This window comes from Lithobates pipiens, unplaced genomic scaffold, assembly GCF_037356315.1.
Source record: "Lithobates pipiens isolate NorthernLeopardFrog02 unplaced genomic scaffold, aLitPip1_a1.2 Scaffold_8, whole genome shotgun sequence".
Classification (NCBI taxonomy): Eukaryota; Metazoa; Chordata; class Amphibia; order Anura; family Ranidae; genus Lithobates; species Lithobates pipiens.
The window spans coordinates 401,378,332-401,401,808 of NW_027507903.1; the positions used below are offsets into that span (position 1 = coordinate 401,378,332).

A 23,477-nucleotide genomic window follows, 5' to 3' on the forward strand; every position below is an offset into this window, starting at 1 on the left:
GGTGCCAATATCTAAAAATTGATCAAACCTGAAGTACTGACGGCCTATTTCAATTCTTGAGACCCTAACATGCCATAAAAGTACAAATACCCCCCAAATTACCCCTTTTTGGATAGGAGACATTCCAAGGTATTTAGTAACAGGCATGATGAGTTTTTTGAAGTTGTCATTTTTTCCCACAATTCTTTGCAAAATCAAGATTTTTTTTCCTTTTTTTTTCACAAAATTGTCATATTATGAGTTTATTTCTCACACATATGCATACCACAAATTACACCCCAAAACACATTCTGCTATTACTCCGGAGTATGGCGATACCACATGTGTGAGACTTTTACACAGCGTGGCCACATACAGAGGACCAACATACAGGGAGCACCATCAGGCGTTCTGGAGCACCCAGGACAATTCTGACATTTCTCTCCTACATGTAAAAATCATCATTTATTTGCTAGAAAATTCCATAGAACCCCAAAACATTATATATTTTTTTAGGAAAGACCCTCGAGAATACAATGGTGGTCGTTGCAACTTTTTATCTCGCACGGTATTTTGCGCAATAATTGCGCAGCAATTTTTCGAACTTTTTTGGGGAAAAAAAAACAGTTTTGTGCTATAAAAAAGAAACAGTAAAGTTAGCCCAATTTTTGCATAATGTGAAAGATGAAGTTATGCTGAGTAAATAGATACCTAACCTAACCTGTCACTCTTCAAAATTGCACATGCCCGTGGAATGGCGCCAAACGGCGCTACTTAAAAATCCCCATAGGCGACACTTTAATTTTTTTTTACTGGTTACATGTTTTGAGTTACAGAGGAAGTCTAGGGCCAAAATTATTGCTCTCGCTCTAATGTTCGCAGCGATACCTCACATGTGTGGTTTGAACAAAATTTTTATATGTGGGCGGGACTTACAGGGGCGCTTTAAACATTTTTTTTATTGTTCATTTTACTTTATTTATTTTAGTTTGACATTTTTTTTCCCCCAAATTTTTTTTGATCACTTTTATTTCTATTACAAGGAATGTAAACATCCCTTGTAATAGGAATATGGCATGACAGGTCCTCTTTACAGTGAGATATGGGGTCAATAAGACCCTGCATCTCACCTCTAGGCTGGGAAGCTTGAAATAAAAAAAAAGATTCTGGCTTTGATCGTATTGGCGAGTCGGTAGAAGCACCAGAGGGCGGGGGGGACGTCTATGGCTGGGTATTGCAGGGTATCACCGAGTATGGCTGAGTATTGCAGAGTATCTCCGAGTATGGCTGGGTATGGCAATTTATGGCAGAGTATTGGCGGTTATTGCAGTATTGCAGAGTATTGCAGGGTATTGCAGAGTATTGGCAGGGTATTGCAGAGTATTGGCAGGGTATTGCAGAGTATTGGCGGGTATTCCAGAGTATTGGCTGGGTATTGCAGAGTATTGGCGGGTATTGCAGAGTCTTGGCGGGTATTGCAGAGTATCGGCAGGGTATTGCAGAGTATTGGCTGGTATTGCAGAGTATTGGCAGGGAATTGGGTATTGCAGAGTATTGGCAGGGTATTGCAGAGTATTGGCGGGTATTGCAGAGTATTGGCTAATATTGCAGAGTATTGGCTGGTATTGCAGAGTATTGGCAGGATATTGCAGAGTATTGGCAGGGAATTGAGGGCTTAAATTTGGTGAGCAGCGATGTGGGCACTGCAGATTCAGCCCACAGTGCTGCTGACACCGATCTCTTCCCCCTCCGCTGCACCGATCGGTACAGAGAGGGGAGGGTGGAACCGGCATCATAACATGACGCCGGTTTGTTTACAAGTGATCACTCCGTCATTTGACGGAGCGATGACGTGGTAAAAGGCTGCGATGAGCGGCCGTTTACCGTGATCCGTGATCCACAGGACCCGGCGGTCACGGATGCTCTCGAGTGCACGCCCCAGGGGGCACGCGAGAACGCAATTCTGGGAGGACGTCATATGACAGCCTCTCAGAGTTAAGAAACCGCCCTGTAGCCGTCATTTGAAAAGTACCACATGCCGTCATTTAAAAAGTACCACATGCATGATATACTGTACTAAATGTTAATGTTGCCACTTTTTCCTACAATTAGAAAAACTTTAAATAAATATTTATTTTACAATTAGGAATAAGTGAACTGGAACAGAAACACAAAGTGTACTAATGTGTACCAATAGATTATATTCAGATAATAAAAGACACGTGTATGGGTTTTTACAACTCCTTATGATTACAGTAAGAACATTCAGGTATCTCCTCACATCCTTAGATGATCTTCGCTTTATCCTAGGATCCCCAAGTTTGAGCTGAAAATAGCATGCAGACTGCTCGGTTCACTTCAGGTTTACTCCCCACTGGACCCTTTAGGCCAGTGAGGCCACCTGTAACATTTGGTAGCTAATTGTAACTGGGTTTTTAGTATTCTGGTGAGCAGTGATAATAATCTAAAGGCACCTGAAATGCCTGTTTTAAAGTGTCTCTGTCCCCATAACGAGAACAGTGCCCAAAAATTACCCATAAAAGAAGACTTTTATACTCCTCTGTTCTGTCACTCATTCCTCTGATCTTAACTTCGTTCATAAGCCACCACATCTGGCAGAATCTTCACATCCATCAAACTTCTAAATTTTTCAGAAGACTTATCCTCCATTGCATGATTTGATGCTATCCATCAGTTTCTATATCTCTACAAGTCATAGAATCATTTTGCTCAGTGGGAAATTTTGGCAGTTAACACTCTCAAAAGAGTCAGTTTTGAAGATTCTGCTGGAGCTCGTAGTTCTCCAAGAGATCAAGGATCCAGGGAATCAGTATCAGAATAGGTGTGTATTAATAGTTTTCTCTTGCAGTCACTTTAAGAATTTAGCGTTGTTTTAGGAGGGAAGAAACCCCACAGGTTCCCTTTAAAAGGTAGGCAATTGATTCCTAATGGGCTGACATTTCACCCAAGACCTCTCAGATAGTTTATTGTGTAAGTAAACAGTATATTTATACTAAGAAAGTTTGTTCATCTGTAATTATACTGTAGTTTTACTTATCTAGTCTTAAGGACATTAGTAATGCATTTTCTAAAACAAATCAATTTGTCTAATGAAACATTGCTGGCTATTCACTATTTTTATATCACAAACATATTATTGCAGCACATTACAGGGGATGTTAAAGTCAAGTTTCAGTTGAACAAAAACCATATGGAAACTGACGCAAAATTATATTATAGGAACAATTCTAAATATGGATGTCAGATTATTATCCCATGTACCACATGCTGAATGTAGCATATAACCAAAGCAAAAAAAACAACAATATGGAACTTTTACCATGCCAGAATGTATACATACCTGTGTTGGATACTGTTAGAAGATTTAATTTTATTAATAGCCACTTAGATAATGATAAAATAAAACACTGGCAAGTATTCACCAACGCCTCAACTAACAACCCATCAACAATATCTTCATACTATATCAAATTATGATAGGAAGGCAATTATGCAGTTCATGAATAGGGAGAAGCCAAACTGCCTTGGTTCTAGGAAGCTTCAGTGAAGTTTGTATGCAAAACCCCATTAAAATAGATGGGAGCAGAATCTGTCAAATTAAAAATGCTAATTTTCTGGGCTAATAGGTAAGGGGGGTCAAAAAATAGCATGGGGGGGGGGGGGGACTGCACCAGGGAACATACACCATTGCAAAAAATGTTTTTAAAAATTCCATTCAGCCAGGAACAGTACATTTTGTTAATGCATAATAAAAAACATTAACAAGGCTAATTACCTTAACCGCTTGAGATCCGCGCTATAGCCGAATGATGTTAGTGCCACCCATTAGTGCCCATAGTGCCACCCATCAGTGCCCATAGTGCCACCTATCAGTGCCCACAATCTGCCTCAACAACAGTGCTGCACCTCATATGCCACATATCCGTGCCCATCAGTGTCATCTACCAGTGCCCATCAGTGCCCATCAGTGCCACCCATCAGTGCCCAGCAGTGCCACCTATCAGCGCCACCTATCAGTGCCCATCAGTCCCATCTATCAGTGGTACCTATCCGTGTCCATCCGTGCCACCCATCCGTGGCCATCTTATCTTTGCCCATCTTTGCCCATCAGTGCCGCCTTATCTGTGCCCATCAGTGCTGCTTTACCTGTGCCTATCGGTGCCACCTTATCTGTGCCTATCGGTGCCACCTTAACCGTGTCTATCAGTGCCACCTTAACCATGCCTATCAGTGCCCACAAGTGCAGCCTATCAGTGCCCACCAGTGTAGCCTATCAGTGCCCACCAGTGCCGCCTCATCAGCGCATTTCAATGAAGGAGAAAAATGACCTGTTTGCAAAATTTTATAACAAACTATTAACCACTTCCCGACCAGCGCACGACGATGTACGTCGACAGAATGGCACGGGCAGGCATATTGGCGTACATGTACGTCCAATATTCAATGCCACCGTGCCATCGGGAGCGCGACGCCGGCGGCGCACTCCCGCACTGGTCGGGACCCCCGTGAGTCCGGCCGCGGGACCCGCAGACTCGATCGCCGCGGGCATCCCCGTGATTGTTTCACGGAGCGGCCGAATGGAGGAAATGCTGTGTAAACAACATTTTTCCATTCTGCCTAGCAACTAGTGACGCTGATCTCTGCTCCATGTGATTGGAGCAGAGATCAGTGTACACTAAATGAAAGCCCAACCCCCCCACAGTTAGTAACACACCCCTAGGAACACTTAACCCTTACACTGCCACCCACTGGTTAACCCTTTCACTGCCAGTGTCATTTACACAGGAATCACTGCATTTATATAGCAGTGATTACTGTATAAATGACAATGGTCCCAAAAATGTGTCAAAAATGTCCGATGGGTCCCCAACAATGTCGCAGTCTCAATAAAAATCGCAGATCGCCGCCATTACTAGTAAAAAATAAATAAAAAAAATTATTAATAAAAATGCTATAAAACTATCCCTATTTTGTAAACGCTATAACTTTTGCGCAAACCAATCAATAATCGCTTATTGCGATTTTTTTTACCAAAAATATGTAGAAGAATACGTATCGGCCTAAACTGAGGGGAAAAAATGTTTTTTTATATATTTTTGGGGGATATTTATTATTACAAAAAGTAAAAAATAATGCGTTTTTTTCAAAATTATCGCTCTATTTTTGTTTATAGCGCAAAAAATAAAAACCGCAGGGGTGATCAAATACCACCAAAAGAAAGCTCTATTTGTGGGAAAAAAAGGACGTCAATTTTGTTTGGGAGCCACGTCGCACGACCGCGCAATTGTCAGTTAAAGCGACGCAGTGCCGAATCGCAAAAAGTGGTCTGGTCTTTGACCAGCAAATTGGTCCGGTCTGAAAGTGGTTAAACATGATTTTTTATTTTATTTTTATTTTGTTTAGCAAAAAAATAAAACTCCCAGCTGTAATTAAATACCACCAAAAGAAAGCTCTATTTGTGGGAAAAAAATGATAAAACTGTCATTTGGGTAAGGTGTTGTATGACTGCGCAATTGTCATTCAAAGTGCATCAGCGCTGAAAGCTGAAAATTGGTCTGGGCAGGAGGGGGGTTTAAGTGCCCAGTAAGCAAGTGGTTAAACTAACATGCCTGGGGGATTGCCCCAATTCTGTCTTTTAAGGGACGTATGTGTTATATACAGTAAGCACTGCTGTTTAAAATTAACAGCAAACTATGGAGTTTATTTACTAAAGGCAAATCCACTTTGCACTACAAGTGCCCTTGGAAGGGCAGTCACTGTAGACCTGAGGGGGACATACAAGGAAAATTAAAAAAAAAACAGCATTTTTGCTTGTACACAATTGGATGATACAATCAGCAGAGTTTCCTCTCATTTCATATCTTCCCCTCAGATCTAAAATGACTGCACTTCCAAGTGCACTTGCAGTGCAAAGTAGATTTAGTCTTTTAGATTTTAGTAAATCAACCCCTATATGTCTTTTGGGGAACTGTAAAATTCATACTAGTGTATTTGAGTCTGATATGGATTTTAGGTACCTCACTCAAAAAAAAAAAAAAAAACTTTGGGTCTGGTACAGATTTTCAGAGGGACTCCAGGCAGAAAAAAAATACATTAAGCCCCCGTAAAATGCATAGCAGATCCTTAATCTGAGCATGCAGATTAGTTGGCCAGGGAAGTGGGGGATGCACATGCAGCTTCCTCTCCTGGACTATACCAGGCCATGCGCCCTCAACAGGGGGGGTACCTTGCCAAGGTGACCCCCCCCCCCCGGCAAAGCACTTTTGTCCCAACTTTAATGAAGACAAAGACCTCTTCCCCACAACCCTGAAAAGTGGGAGGGTTTATGGGAATCTGGAAGCCCCTTTAATAATGTTGCTGTTACCTTTAGGTGTATTTTAGGCCACAATGTGGATCATTAGCTTTCATACACTAACAATGAAACAAAGTAAATCTAAAATATACATAATAATGCCTTATCTTATCTAACATAAGTGTTTGTTATGCCTATAGAAGTCCAAATCCTTGTTCAGTTTAAAATGTCCCCACCATACTCACCTAAGTACAGATTAATTATTGGTCCAGCTTACACAGAAAGTAATTAAGCAACATTTTTTTTTTTGAACTGTGAGAGAAATCCAATCACCCAGAGAAAATCCACACAAACAGTACAGATCTACATTGATAGCCTTGCTTGAGTTAAAAATAGCCACAGAGAGGCAACGCTAGTGCTGCAGTACCGCTGCATTAGGCCAGATTAAAAGGACATTTCAGGTGGTTTACAAATCAAAACACGTGTTTGAAGATCTAGTAAATTTTTTACACAGGATTAAACTGATTTTATTGCATAGTAAATGTGTTACTATTTTATACTATTATTATATCTCACCAGCAGCATGAGCCACTGTTTCCCTAGCTTGAGTTTAGAATAAAATAACTGTTGCTGCTGGAAACTCAAATTGATGCTGTCAGTCTGAAGTGTTATTAGAAAGTGTGTACTCTGAACATTGAAGATGTGTATGATGCTATTAACCACAGCAATCAGATATGAGTTCACCGTAGTGTAATTAGAGAAAAATTCATTCTGATTAGATTACTGTATTTTACTTGATGCTGTTTGTCTAACTGGGTAAGCCCACAAACATATCACATGTATCCTAGAATATCATTATGTAATCTCTATAAGAAGGATGCTTACTGTATACATCAAACTCATGTTTTTTTATGATCTGTGATGTAGTAAATATTTAGTTAAACCAGGATTCATTTATGTTTTATTTTGTTTTAACTCTTTGGCCAATGTAATTATTACACTAACATGTAATCAACCTCCTGGGCACTACAGAAGCCAAAATCTGTTTACAATATAAGTCCTTGTTGCTGGCTATGTAGTAGAAGTGATCACTTCTACATGTGAATAAAAGTGCCACCCCCTGCCTGTGTCCCAGGCTTACTTGTACCTTCTGGGTGCTTCAGATCTCCATGGTTGGTGTCACAATAGAGAGCATTGGGAGATCAGCAAAGATCCAATAACTGGTCTTTCATGTGAAGTATGAACCTGGAAGTGCTACCCTCTGAGCACTCATGTTCTTGCAATCTCTTGCTTCCCTAGCATGGGTAGAAGTTAATCAAGCACGGTGTATGCTAGATAAGCTACAACAAAATGCAGCGGTGACCCCTGATGTCTCCTAAGAGAGAACCAGCCCTTTTGTGATAGCAATAATCAAACAAAATGTTTAATAAATTAAAAATAACAAACAAGCAACCTATTTTTTTTTTTTTTTTAAAAGCTCCCTGCACCCCCACTCACACGCTCACATACATCGGGTACACACTCATACAAAATCACAGATTGCACTGTCTATATTAGGTATCACCATGCAGTCAAATGTGAGATCAATAATTCTAGGGCCATCATTTGCTGTTAACTCTAAATCGATGAGCTGTGAAGGCTTGCCTATGGACAATTTATGGTACGATAATTGGGTATTATATACTGTAGTGCTTGCATCCACTAAAATAACTGTAATAATTTATTTCTTTATCCTTTACTGAGCATATAGATTGATAAACAGAAACAAAATGATTGTGTGACATACAAAGTTACAACCAGGGGGCTTGGCTACCATGCTGCTGCATGGAAGCTTGATACAGCAGCTCCGCCACAGCACTGAGAATTACAGCAATCAGAAATGACTTTCCTCTTTAAAAGCCTTACATTCTACCTTCTGAGGCTCCGGTCCACACCCAGAGGTGACACACAAGAGGAAGAAGGCTTCCCAGCCTAAGAAACGACAGCATTTCTTTCCTACCTGCAGAGAGGATACAGACCCAAGATGGTGCTAATAGCTGCTCACCCGCTTCATCAAGTGGCTTCTCACATACATCTTGTGATTCTCCATGGTCTGACCTTCAGAAGACAGCTCAGATACAGTCTCCTGTTGTCTCTAGACCTCTCTCACAAAGCCCAAAAAAAAAAAAACAGAATATTCAGCTACAACTATGCCTGTGATCTGATCTGCCCAGTGCTGCTATCTATACCTGCCTATGAAATATTGATAGGATACTTTGCCTCCCAAAACCATCACACTTCCCTGATACTGTTCCATGAGACATTAGTATGCATGTTCACTTCTTTCATGTAAAAGAACAGCTTATGTCAGCTTTTTTGCAGGTCAGTTCAAGTTCCTGAAAAATATGCATGCATGCAGCTATTTGTGGATCTTTCACAGTACATGCTTAAAAAGTTCAAATCACTCCTACCAATCACAAAGGCCTTTCAGAATCACAACATTGTCTATCATTGGGGCTACCAGATGAAGTTTACCGTTACCCACAACAACATCACGTCAGTGATTACCTCACTCATGGAGGGGCTTACGCTACTCATATCCTGGAATATTATACCCAAGCAAGATTCGGCATCTCAGACACCCTCTCCTAAGGTGAACACACAGGATCATTGTCAGGTTGTCTCCTATAAGTGCAAGCACAAAAATCCTGCTACTTAATCGACTCTAACATACAACATCTTCATGCTACTCAAATCCTCTAGCATGATGGAGCCTTTTGTCCATGATACCTCCTCCAATTACAATGTGCAGTATATCTACAATCAGATTCCTGCTGAAATTGTATCTTTTTAGACTATGTTTTTTGATCCTTTATACATTTTTTTCTTCAGATTTTTTTCCTCTCTCCAGTTCTAGGTCTGAAGACTGTGATGTGCTATCTTAGACTACTCTTCTGATATGCTATCCTGTGCTCTTGCGTCACAGCCACAACTTTGCCCATAGTAGATCACAAGCTCCCATACTACCACCCCAAAAACCACTGCAAAGTAACATCGGCATCTTTCCTTTATCTTTCATCATGATGATTAAAATAACATCCTTTAATGTCCATGGGTTGAATCAACCTGCAAAATTTTCACATTTATGGAAAGAAGCCCTCAAACTAGGCTGTAATCTACTCTGTATTCAAGAGATGCATTTTCAAATACTGGGCACACCTACCTTTGTAAATATAGACATAAAAACAAAATTATCCATCAAAGATAGTGAGACCATACACAAAAATGCCAACATTCATCAGTTTAGAGACTAGGAACAATTTGGACAAAAAATTTGAGACAGAAATTGTCAACTATCTTATATTACATATTTCACAATCCCTAAAAATCTAATTAAAAGGGGAGGAGGAGGAACCTAAAACACCTATATTTATGAACGATCAATGAAGGCATTTACATTAAGATCTACAATTAGACCATGTGGGGTAAAGGACCTGACATTTTAAATCCATTTCATCTCCAATTTGGAGATCTCTCTAATTAGTGAGCTTCCCCTCCAATGTGAAGTAAAGCAATTAATGCCCAAAAAATTTGAAGTGAAAGGGTCTATATTGTATGTAGTTGCATAATGTCTAGGAACTGAATGGCCCTTAAAGCCCTCCCTAATGCTGCCTATGTGCTCATTCAACCTAACATGGAAGACCCACTTGGTCCTCCCCACATACTGAAGGCCTTATGGGTACTGGAGCACATAGAAAACATTAGTGGTAGAGCATGTAATAAATGGTTTGATACAAAAAGTCTGGTCGAAACAAAGGTATTTGTCCTCATATTTTTGCACTCATTGATAGCGCACACTTGACATCTCCTACAATGGTAATAAGCAGTGAGGTTTTGGAAAAAAGAGAGATTCTTCTCAGGTGGATTAAAGTGTCAGGGCTGGGCTTAGCCCTTCCTTCTCTGATCTGGCCGCTCAGCTGTCGGCTAATTGCCAGCTCCTATCTCTTCACAGTTATTCAGTTGTTGATGATATCCTGCTCGTCAGTCCTGCCTACTTAAGCCATCCAGTCCAAAGGATCTCTGCCTTCGTCTTGGTCTAAATCACATAAACTATCTCCTGTGATCCTGTTTGCTGACATCCCTTCTGGCTTCAGATCCTGCTTGCTGTTCCACTACATTGATCCCTGACTTTTGGCTTGGCTGACTATCCATTCCCGTTACTGAACTTCGGCTATGTTTTGACTACATTTGTCCTTTTTACTTTTATTATTAAACAAGTGTAATTTAATTTAACTGTACTTCTACCTCGGCCTGATTTCATGGTTTATGACATAAAGACATTTGGGGCAACCTTATCTATGAGGAAGAGTGCTCCCCTATACACCACTTGAGATGTAACTAGTAAAGTAGGTCCAAGGACCCTATGATTACATAATATATACCAGTGTTTGTGGATCAGATGTTGCATAGAATATGAAGTGATAAATGGCAAAGAAAGTCCATTGCTGCAGTTATTGACTGATTTTGACTTTTTTATGAACAATGAACTTCTTTCCATCTCCTGAACCTAGGAGCCCGAGCTATTGAGTAGCTTAACTGGATATCTTTTTTCCACAAAGCTCTTTGTCAAGATCTCCACTTGTACTTTATATTATTTTATTTTAATGCACTTGTGTCTCAACTGCATGCACTGACTTTTGGGCACTCAATTCAGCCATGACCAATGATGACAGTTGTCGAGGGGAATGAAGGAATTTCTATCCATGAATCCTTAATCGAGATTCTCAAATCTAAAAAAATGGATCTCTTCCAAACTAGCTTCATAATTCAGTTCAATACCCCTATCATTAATATTCAGGGATTCCATAAATGTTTGCAGACTTTCTCAGCTACCATCCAACAGGAGGAGGATGTCATATATACGTAGCCCACAAGACCAACTCCGGCCTATGTTGGGCATGGATGACATCCTCCTCCCATTTAGCCATAAACAGGTCTGTCAAACTGGGGCAAATTTAGCCCCCCCTGGCAACCCCCTTGTTATGGCAGAAAAAAATTGTTCCTGAATCAGATATAATTATGTGTTGTCGCAAACTTTCTCTGATGTCTAGGAAGCTCTGACTGCTGGTCTAAATAGTGTGCTAGTGATTGAAAAACCTAACTCATGTGGTATACCCATCTATAAAGATGTGACATCTGCTGTGACTAACCAGTAGCCTTCCCTAGGTTCATAGCTGGACAACAGATCATTAGAGTTGGGCAAGCACCCAAATTTGTGGGATGCTCAGCGGGATGTTCACCTGCTGAGTGCCCCACAATGCACTGCACACTGCACAGTGCATTCTAGGGTCCTAACTTCTGGTCAGGTGCAATGCTTTACCAATTAGGGCATAGAGCATTGTCAGAGCCCTGATTGGACAAAGTAATGATGACTTTGTCCAATCATGACTCCACACTATAAAATGTCCCTTCCCACAGGAAGCTTTTGTAGTGTGTTATTGGAGTGGCGATAGATAGAGCAGGGCTCAGTTTACTACTAGAGAGTTTATGTGTCTACTTTTTGTGATTTTGAATGTAGAGTATTAGTGTAGTGTGAGTATAGTGTGTCAGTATAGTGTAGTGTGAGTATAGTTTGTCAGTATAGTATAAGTATAGTGTAGTGTGTCAGTATAGTGTGAGCATAGTGTAGTGTGGCAGGTTAGTGTGGTGCAGTGGTTAACATTTAGTGCTGTATACAGTGCTGTATACCCTTTTTTTGGTTGCTGGGTGTTTTATTTTTGTTTTGTTTTTTGTCTTTTTTTGTCCCCTGCCTGTCCCCATTTTTAAATTGTCAGCCTCAGTTTTTCTGATTGAGATGCTGGTGTTCCCTGTTTTTTTTTTAATACAAACGTTTTCATTAGTTGAGAAGTAACAAACATAACAACGAAAGCAGATACATTGCTGCATCAGAGGATAATAAAATAGTACACTTCGGGGCGTGACCGGAAGTCGAGGCGAATGGACGCTTAAGCCATTCGCTCTCCCACCAGCTCAGTTCCATCGGCACCTAGAGAGACGATCCACCGCCATCCGATGGGCAGATCGAGAGCTACCCGCTCTGCCTCCTCCAGGGGACCCTCCGCGGCCCCTCCGGGACCTGTGACGGGCCTCCGGGCCTTTTTTTCCGCGACGGATCCCCCGGCCGGCGGGCCTCCCAAGATGGCGCCGGCCACGGGGACGTCCCGGGCCTCATCCCCGACATCCAGCCAGCAGAACGGCCGCTCCGTGGACCCCGGGGAGGCCGGGATGCGACCCGGTTCCGGCGCTGACGATCGGACTTCTGGAGGGGTGAGTGAATGCCCGTTCCCGGCCCCGACTCGAGCCGCCAGACTAGGCCTGAAGCCTGCAGTGACGTCACCCGGGCCTAGCTTCCACGTGTCCGATCCCCCGTAGGCAACGGAGCTGAGAGCAGACACCAGGGGCCAGGGACTACACCACTGGGGTCAGGAGCCTCCCCCAAGCTCCGCAGCGGACTGGGACCTTGGCAGAGGAGGTGGATGGGGGGAGGCAGGGGGCTGCATGGAGTCCGGACGGCACCAGGAGCACCTGGAGTGCGGCTCCCCCCCCCCCCCGACGGAAACACAGTGCTCAATGACCCTTCCCAGGCTGCTTAGAGCGGCATCAGACCCCCTCCTCTCCGCCAGTTCTGTGGGGTCCCCCCCTTCCCTGGATGACTCTGATTTCCCTGCCCTCCCCCCTCCGGGGGAACCGCTGTCCCAGTCGTGCCGGGGGTATGGGGGAGTGGGGGGGCCCCGATTAAGCCCGGGGACCCGGTCGCCTCCATCCAAGGCCCAGAGGCTGGCCTCGCCATGGGCTCTCAGCCCACATCGTCACCGCAGTGGCTCCCCGATCCCCACTGACTATGCCGCGAGGCGAAGGGAGGAAGAACAGAGCCGTCCAGCCCCCCCTGCCCCTGTACCTGCCTGTGAGGGGGTGCGGGATCTTCACGCCGAACCTGCCCCACCTATGCGGGCGAGTGGGTCCAAGAATCTCGAGCCAGTCCCGCCACCTCATCTGCAACCAGCCGGGGGCGACCCGGGAGGCCCATCCCTGCCGCCCATGCATCCGCAATGGCAAACCTATCTGCAAGCATTCCCTACTAAAGAGGACTTTAAGCAATTGATAGAAGACGTCAAATCTACCTGTAGAGCGGAAATACAAATGCTACACTCTGGCCTTAAGCACTTGGCGGACCGGGTGGAGATGGCTGAAGAGGAGATCCAAGAGACCAAAATAGCGATCCACAAGACCCAAACGCAGGGGGCCGACCATTGTATGCTCCTGAGGGACATGCAACGCCATGTGGAGGACTTGGATAACCGGGGGCGTAGGCATAACATAAGGGTGAGGGGGATACCAGAGGCGGACGGCCCAGAGGATCTACAATTTATCCTGCAGGAAATATTTAATGATCTCCTTGGGGAACCCCCCACCAAGTTCATTGAGATGGACAGAGCGCACCGGGCCTTGCGCCCCAAAAACGCTACCTCGAGCCCCCGGGATGTCATATGCAGACTTACTTCGTTCCACATTAAAGAGGACATAATGAGACAGGCCCGCCTAGCTCGGGTGGTGACCTTTCGGAATACGCCAGTCCAACTCTTTCCGGATCTCTCCTGGCTTACGCTACAGAAACGTAGACTTCTCCAGCCGCTTCTTCGCACTTTGCAGGATGCTGCCATCCCTTATCGTTGGGGATTTCCATTCGCCCTCACAGCTAAGCACCAAGGCAAGACGGCGTCCTTGCGGTTTCCGGATGACCTCCACGCCTTCTGTGAAGAATTGGGTGTTCGTCCTCCCCAGCTGCCGGATTGGGATCTAGTGGCTACCCAGCCTACTCCTCCGTCACTGTGGCAGAAGGTCCCCTCCCGATAACGCCCTCGAAACCGGGAAGCGCCAAAAAAATCCACCCGTCAAGGACATGGCTGAAGCTTAGCGCGGTAACTATTTTTTTCATACCTTTTTCTCTTTTTTGATTCCGTTTGCCCAAGTGGCGAAAGGGAACAAGGCCCGTTTTGTTTGTTGGTTGGCCTACAGACCGCTGTCTGGACAGTACGAACCTGCCCGCAGGTTCAGCCCCCCGAGTCCCCTTCCTGTCCCTCTAGGTGCCCTCTTATTGCCACGCTACATATAGGCTGGTTCACGTGGGAGACCCAAGAAAGTGGGTTTCCTTATGTTTTTGTGTCACCCCCTCCCCTCCCGGGCACATTGGCTATGCGTCCGGGACCCTAGGAGATGTCTGGCGATTGGTATCGCGTTTGCATCTCCTCTGCTCCCTCCCGTTTCTAGCCGCCCACTCCATTTGCAGAGTTCGACGGGGGGAGCAGGACTCCCATGGGGCCGCCAGACCCGGCCCTCAGGTTCGGGTTCTGGTGGCCCCCTGGGAATCCGACTAGACCTGAGCGAGTTGCCTGTTCATGGTCTCATGTGGTTGTATGTTTTGTTGCATAATGACTGCCTGTTTCATATGTGTTCTTTTGTTTGCTGTTCTAACCTTCTCTTCTTTTCTCTTTTCTCTTTATCTATTTCTCTCCCCCCCTTCCCTTCCCTACCTCCCCACCGTGCTGGGATCCGCAGACGTCGAGACGTATCCCGTCGGCTCTCTCCACCGGAACAAGCAAGCTCCTGGCTCCTGGCGGTCGTCCGGAGCGGCAGTGACCGGGTAAGAATTCGTCCACTCCCCCCCCCCCCCCCTTGACATGACCGATGGCTAAAATTTTATCCTTAAATGTTCACGGCTTAAATTCCAACAAGAAACGGCATCTGGCACTGCGGGAATTCAGGCAGTCAGGTGCAGACATTGTCCTAGTTCAGGAGACACATTTTGATAAAGGGGGTTCTTTTGCTTTTGCCTCCAGATATTTCCCTCTCGCCTATCTATCCTCAGGGTCCCATAAGAGAGCGGGCGTGGCCATCCTGATTCGTCATGGTTCCCCATTTACCTACCTTGATCATTACAGTGATCCCAAGGGTGGATTCCTGATACTTAAAGGCACATGGAGGTCCCACCCGATCACCCTGTGTACCTTATACGCCCCGAACACTCGTCAACACAGTTTTTTCTCTAAACTCCTGCTGCGACTGTTTAAATCGGCCCACGGCTACCTAGTGGTGGGGGGTGACTTCAACCTGGCCCATTCAGCTACTGCGGACCGCCAGGCGGCGCTGCCCCGGCCGCCCTCGGCCAAAGCACTTAGAGACTCCAAACTTTTCCGCCAACTAACCCGGCGACATGCTCTCTTCGACGCCTGGCAAGCTCTTCACCCGGTAGATAGGCAGTATACTTATTACTCGGCCCCCCATCAGTTGCACTCCCGTATAGATTACTTTTTCACCAACAATGTTACGTTGCGGTCGGTCCGGAGTGCCCATGTCCTACCGATTTCATGGTCGGATCACGCTCCGATACTTCTAACGCTGGATCTCGGTGCCCCGGTGGTTAGGCCCTATAATTGGAAGCTGAACACTTTCCTCTTGCAACATCTCCCCTCCCAGGCAGAATTGGTCTCGGCCTTGAAATACTACTTTGCCGAAAATGCAACCCCGGATGTCACCCTCCCCATGTTGTGGGAGGCCCATAAAGCGGTCATCCGCGGTAAGTGCATGGCCCTTTCTTCAGCGTTGAAGAAAGACGTCGAGGCCACTAAACTGCGAACGGAAGGGGAGCTCGGGCAATTGGAACGGGACATGCAAGCCTCCCCCTCCTTGCGCACCCTCCGAAAGATAACGAAGCTCCGCATGGCACTTAGGGATTTGGCGCTACGTCGGGTGGAAAAGACCCTCTTGCGGATTAGGCAGACGTTTTACGATAGGGGCAACAAAGCGCACTCTCTTTTAGCGAGGAAGCTTAGAGATAAAAACCTCCTATCCACTCCGCACCAGATTAAAACTAAGACCAATACTGTGGTCTCCCACCCTAAGGAGGTCGTGGACACGTTTGCGAGCTTCTATGAGGAGCTGTACAACAGTCGCGACATCCCTAGTGCTCCCTTGCCGGCGGAGCTCTCCCAACGTATGCAACAATACCTGACGGATAGCGGGATCCCCTCCATTCGAGCCCAGGACCTAGCCTCCTTGAATAAGCCCATTACGGAGGAGGAGATAGAATTAACCATCAAGTCATTACCGGCTCATAAATCTCCGGGCCCGGATGGCCTGCCCTATGAATATTATAAATCGTTCCTACCCCTACTGCTCCCACACATGTGCAGACTGTTTAATGCATTCTTGCTGACTACCCCGGTCCCCCCTGATATGCAACGCTCCTTTCTCACTCTGATACCCAAACCAGATAAGGATCCCATCCTCTGTGCCAACTACAGGCCTATTGCACTCCTAAACGCGGACCTGAAAATTTTTACCAAACTCCTATCCCTGCGGCTTAACATGGTCCTCCCTTCCCTCGTACATAAAGATCAGGTGGGATTTGTCCCCCTCCGCCAGGCTGGTGATAACACCAGGAAGGTTATAGATTTGGTCGACGTGGCGAATAGGGGGGGCATACCATCTCTGCTCCTGAGTCTGGATGCGGAGAAGGCTTTTGATAGGCTGGGGTGGCCCTTCCTGTTCGCCACGTTGACTCACATGGGGATGAGGGGACCGTTCCTGCAGGCTATACGGCACCTCTACTCCAACCCGTCCTCACAAGTTAAGACCCCCTTTGCTACTTCTTCGGCATTCTCTGTTTCTAATGGCACACGCCAGGGATGTCCCCTATCGCCCTTGTTGTTTGCCCTTTGCGTAGAACCCCTGGCGGCCTCTATTAGGCGGAACCGGGATATCAGGGGCATCCCGGTCAGGGAGAGGGAGTTCAAGATCTCGCTGTTCGCGGACGATGTGATCCTTACCCTGACCCAGCCTAGGATCTCCCTGCCCAATTTACACAAGGAACTCGAACGATACAGCGCCCTTTCAGGTTATAAAATCAACGCCTCAAAATCAGAAGCCCTCTCAGTAAACATTCCCCCCCTGGAGGTGGATCATCTTCGATCCACTTTCCCATATCACTGGAAAACCTCCTCCTTGAAATATCTGGGGATACATATTACCCCGACATTTGCTTCCCTGTATCAGGCAAACTTCCCGCCCTTGTATGGCACCATCAGGCAGCTACTTTCCCGGTGGCGGAAGCACCAAATTTCCCTCTTTGGTAGGATAGCGTCGGTAAAAATGACGATCCTTCCGAAACTCCTTTACCTGTTCCAGACCCTTCCTATCCCCGTACCTTACCATCATCTGAAAAAAATGCAAGCAGATCTGCTCAATTTCGCGTGGAACTACAAACGCCATAGAATCCCTCGCTCTGTTATGACGGCCTCCCGCTCAGACGGGGGTCTGGCATTTCCGGACCTTATTAAGTACTATCAGGCAGCCCAGCTCCGAGCAGTGACCTCCTGGTTTACCCAGAGGTCATACAATAGATGGACGGAAATCGAGAAACTTTGTTTGGCCCCGGCTCACCCTAATAGTATGCTCTGGAGCGCGGCAGCTTTGATCCCTCGGGCCCAACTCCTGGGAACAATGGCACACCTGCAGGGCCTATGGCGTAGGCTCTCCAAGATCCACGAGTTATCCTCGGATAAGTCGCTCCTGACGTCCTTTCTATTTCACCCTAAGGTGCCAGATAGCCTGACATACCCGATGTCGCATCCGTGGTCATCCCGGAATCTTTTCCATCTGGGAACCCTGGTGGACCCTAGGTCACGGAGACTGCACTCCTACGCTGACCTTCAATCTAAATTTGACCTCCCACGACAGAGTTTTTACAGTTATTTACAGATACGCCACTATGCCCAGACCATATCCTCTGACCTGCGTTTTTCCCCGCCCTCCGCTTTTGAGACTGTAATCCTGGCGGGCATTGCCCAGAGAGGATTGATATCTGCCATTTATAAAATACTCAACGCTCCCCCTAAAGCTATGAAAGGCAAGCATACCTACATGCTCAAGTGGGAGGAAGCATTGGGCGGGGAGATTACAGAGGAGCAGTGGCAGCTGATATGGTCCCAGGCCTCCAAAAGCTCTATGTGCACGCTCTACCGGGAGAATGCGTATAAAATTTTATTTTTTTGGTACATGACCCCGGACGTTCTACACGCCATCTACCCCACCTCCTCCGACAGATGCTGGAGATGCTTAACCCACAGGGGTACATTGTTCCACATCTTTTGGCAATGCCCCCTCGTAACCCCCTTTTGGGAAGAGGTCCAGCGCCTCTTGACTACTGTCCTGGACCAGCAGGTGGCACTGGACCCCAAAAATTTCCTGTTGGGCATCCCCTTCCCTAAATTGACGAAGTCCCGAAAGAAACTGTCCAGACATATCTTGACAGCGGCGAGGTGTTTAATTGCCCTAAATTGGAAAAAAGTACAGCCCCCCACCCTTGGTGCGCTCCATACTAGAATCAACGACGTGGAACTAAAGGAGAAGATGACCGCCAGGATACAGGATCGGATGGAGGCCCATGATTTGGTTTGGACCCCATGGAATCTTCGAGAGGACCGGCTGTGATTTGATGCGGAGACCACACACGGTGCTTACCCCCCCTTTTCCTTCCCCCGCCCCCCCCCTTATCCCTCGTCCCTCTTCTATTTCTTAACAGTTCTCTCTTCTCTCATTCCTTCTATCTCCTATACTCTCGCTCTTGCTCTCCCCTCTTTTCTTTTTCGCTTACCTCCTCTCTCCTTCTCTTTTTCTTCTTGATTCTCCAATCTCTTTTGATCTCGTTTTCATGTACCCTATGGTTCCTTTAGAAAGATGCTTTGATACCAGCGACAGGTGTGAGTAGTTAGAAGACCTAATGGAAATCAGTAACTAGCTACTGGGCTCCTTTGCTGGACAACGTGACGGCTGGCGGTGTATATTTACTTCCAGTACTGGCCCGGTTGATTGAGGAGGAGTCTTTCTGACCTGGTCTATACCTGTCCCAGAGGGCTCTACCTGATTCAATGGGCAGAAGATCCCCAATGTTAGCTTATTTTCTTTCTTGTGGAACTGATGTGATGTACTTCAGCATGATGTGTAATGCATTGTTGGAAATAATAAAAAAAAGTTAATTAAAAAAAAAAAAATAGTACACTTCATATATATTCATATAATTCAGTATCTTGAAAAAAAAAAGAAGAGAAAAACATGTTATAGACAATATACGTCTAGCCCAGGCTATACGTATCCTGAGATAACATTCAAAGTTATCTGAGTTATCAGTGTAGGGTTAATAAAACAATGAACACATTTTTACAGCCGACCATACATTCAAGAAACTATTGGTATTGTATTCCTGCTCTTCAGTAACTAGTCACATCCCAGCTCATTGTGCATGGGAGTTCAAAATCATCTGGTGGAGTAAGCTTGGAAGTCAAGATAATGGAGACCAGTCTATCCCAATAGGGGGTCCAAATCCAGCAAGCACTCAGAGAACCTCATGAGAAAGGAGGGGGAGAGGTATCACCCCAGCGGGCCTTGTACACATGGGCCACTTGGCCCATTTAGCAGTATGAATGTGCATAGTATCCATGATTGTATGGTGAATCCGTTCCATGAGGCGGATAGAATCCATCCTCCGAAGGACCTGGGGCCAGGGAGTCAGATGTGAGCACCAATGTAGTGCTATCGTCCATTGAATGGCACTAAATAGTGTATTGATCAACCTTTGGGAGGGTTGGGGGATCCCCGGGATCGGGGCAAATAGTAAGCAGCGTGCAGCTGTTAACTCAACACTAGACCCTACAATGGTAGCCACTGTGGCAGAAACCCTTTACCAAATGGGTTGAAGCTGAGGACAGCTCCAAAAGGTATGGAGTAAGGTACCAACTGTAGGGCATTACCTGAAACAAAGGTTAGGGACCGATGGATAAAACTTGTGAACTCTATCCGGGGTGAGGTACCACCGCGTATGTAGTTTCACCACAGTGTCTTTTTTATAGCCATTGATCTGGAACATCTATGCATATTCAGGATCATATCCTGCCACTCCTCAGGCGAGAATTCGGTGGCTAGATCGGCTTCCCATAGGCACATAGCTCCAGATTTCTCTGGCTGTTGGGTCTCAATGAGATACTTGTATAAGGTTGAAATAATACCTCTATCCCTGCAATGGCAAAAGCATATGGATTCAAATTGTGCACTAGTGAGAACATGAGGGGTTTTATAGTGTGATTGAAAGAAATTGTGAATTTGAAGGAATTTATAGAATTCTCCCCTTGGTATCTCATATTGTGCCTGGATCTGCGAGAAAGAGGCAAAATTGACGTTATTATTACAGAGAGCCTGTAAGGTGACCAGAGATTTCTGGATCCACCATCGGAAGTTGCTAGGAGATTCAAAGGCTAGGGGAAATCTCCTATCACCCAAAAAAGATGCCAAGTGGGGTCTATCAGAACGTAATTTAAATTTAGGATGATAAAGTGACCAAAGATAAAAACGACAAACAATAGTATTAAGAGGAGCTAGGTCTCCCGGCTTCAGTCCCCCCTGCCACAGGATGCCTGGGAGGAAGTACGGGCGTATCGACTTGGTTTCAAATTGTAACCACGGTACCCCAACAGTGGGGGCATGCCATTGTGCTGTTTGGGCTAGTCTAGTTGCCAGATAATACAGCCACATATCGGGCAAGCCCAGTCCACCCTGCGGCAGAGTTCGGTGCACTAGGGGTTTCCCGAATCTGGGCCTCTTACACTGCCATATGAAGGCGTTGATATCTCGCTGTAACGCGGTAAGGGATTGGCGGGGGACATATAAAGGGAGAGCCCTAAAGAAATACAACAGTTTTGCTAAAATCGACATTTTGACGGCTACCACCCTACCCATTAAGGGAATATGGAATGTTGACCACAATTTCAGCCATCTTCTGACCGCAATAAAGGCTGGGGGGAAGTTGGCATTGTACATGTCTTTTAGTGAAGGGGCTAAGTGGATACCGAGGTATTGTAATGTGTGGTTAGATAAGGAGAGGCTGAATGAGTATTGGAGGTTAGAAATCTCTTGGGGGGGGGCGAAATTCACAGGGAGGGCAGAACAATTGGACAAATTAACACCTAGTCCTGAGAGCTTCTGGAAGGAACGAAGGATCTCAAGGTTAGAGAGTGATATCAGAGGGTTGGGCAAGAACAAGAGGACATCGTCCGCATAAAGGCTTATTTTATACTTCCCCTCCTCCTTCAAGTACCCTCCTATGTTTGGATTGGTTATGATTGCCCTTGTCAAGGGCTCTAAGGCCAGGGCGAATACCAGAGGGGATAGGGGACAACCCTGTCGGGTACCTCTGCCTAAAGGGAAAAAATCTGATGAACAACCAGGGAGTTTTATTCTAGTCTGGGGCCTATGATATAGTGCTTTAAACCCATTCACAAATTCACCTACAAACCCAAATTTAGCTAAAATCAGATCTAAATACGGCCATAAAATACTATCAAATGCTTTGTGAATATCCAATCCCAAAATCAAAACTTTGCGAGAGAAAAGGTTTGCGTCTTGTATAACATTCGTGGCCAATCTAATATTATCTGTGATCTGCCTATTGGGAATAAAGCCTGTTTGTTCTGGGCTGACCAGGGTGCTAATAATAGGGGCCAATCTATTTGCCAAAATTGTTGTCATTGTTTAAAACCGAAATGGGTCTATAGTTTTGGGGCAAGGAGTGGTCCTTATTTGGTTTGGGAATCAACGTCATATTGGCACGCAACATTTCATCTGGCAGTTTATGTCCTTGTAAAGTCTGGTTAATAAGTTTCGTCAATTTAGGGGCCAATATCTGGGAGAATTTTTGGTAATATAAAGAGGTATAGCCATCTGGGCCAGGGGCGGTAGAAGATTTGAGTGTTTTTATAGTGGCTATGACTTCTTGGTCGGTACAGGGGGCATTTAAGTTATTAAGATGTGATTCTGAGAGGGATGGGAGACGCAAAGAATCAAGCCACTGGTCTATATTATGGGCTATGGGCTGCGAGGGGGGAGATAACAAAGTTTGGTAGAAGGATGTAAAAATTTGTAGTACTTCACTGGGGTGAGTAACCGTTTGGCCTGAATTATTTTTTACTTTATAGACACGGGTAGGCTGTAGGGATCGATGAGGTTTACGGGAGAACATACCCGAGGCCATATTACTGTGTAAAAGAAACCTGGCTTTGGACCAGCGTAATGATTTCTCCGTGTGTTCTGAGAGTATAGTGTCCAACTCGGCTCTCTTTTGATTGATCAATGGAATGGTATCTGGAGAATGTGTACGGGTGTGGGCCTGGTATAGTTTTCATAAATCACGGGTGAGTGTCTGAATCAGTGTAATTTTCTGTTTTTTCTTGGTGACTGCAATTTCGATTAGGATTACACCGACACTCCCCGTAGCTGAACTTAAAAACAGGGTCACGCAGGCTATGATCCATTGCAGGATCGAAGTGAAAATTCTAGACCGCATGCCCCGGTTTCACAAAATTTGGCAGCCCTGGATAAAACACTTCTTACCCCCTGACTTAGATCCCAACCTTTTAGAACCCTGAATTACCCCTTATGATGGGATCCGCCTCACGGCGTGGCGGCCTGCGTCCGTGCGGACCGACCGACAGATCTCCCCCTCTCTCTATTCCTCACTTTTTTCTCCCCCCGTTTCCCCCTCTACTCTTATCCTTGTTTCCAGTTCAACTGCTGTCTTCTCTTTATTTCTCTACACCCAAAAAACACTGCCCTCGCAGTACCTGTACTCCCCTGTAAATCATAAGCCTTACTCCTGGGAGTAACTTATTTCTCCAACCCCGGCGACTCCGGGCTTTTTGGTACTTGATTGTTTTACTAGATAATTACTCTCCTCTTTGATCGGATCTTCATGTTCCCGTTTTGCACTTGACTCTATTACACATGGACAATGTCCCAGTACTACTGCTCATATGTTGTTTACCAAATGCTCTATTTAGCTTATGACTACATCGTACTGTGTAATTATTCTGTTTATTGATAATAAAAACTTTGAAATAGAAAATATATACTGTTTTGGGGGTTTAAATAATCTTTAGGCATAAAAAGTGCATATGCAAAAATAAAAAATGGCTAGAGCAGAGTTAACTTTTATATTTTCTAAACTAGGCAAAATATCAGGATCAGCATACAATTTGAAGTTCTGATCCACTGCTGCAGCTAAAAAAAACTTACTAGAAAAAACAGCAAATTGTGTTGGAAA

General features: G+C 45.3%; 1 protein-coding gene across 2 annotated transcripts in view; it reads right to left on the reverse strand.

The window, feature by feature from the left end:
* Positions 1–23,477, reverse strand: part of GABRG2 (gamma-aminobutyric acid type A receptor subunit gamma2) — a 332,400-nt gene that overhangs the window by 154,286 nt on the left and 154,637 nt on the right. The gene's annotated exons all lie outside the window — the stretch shown is intronic.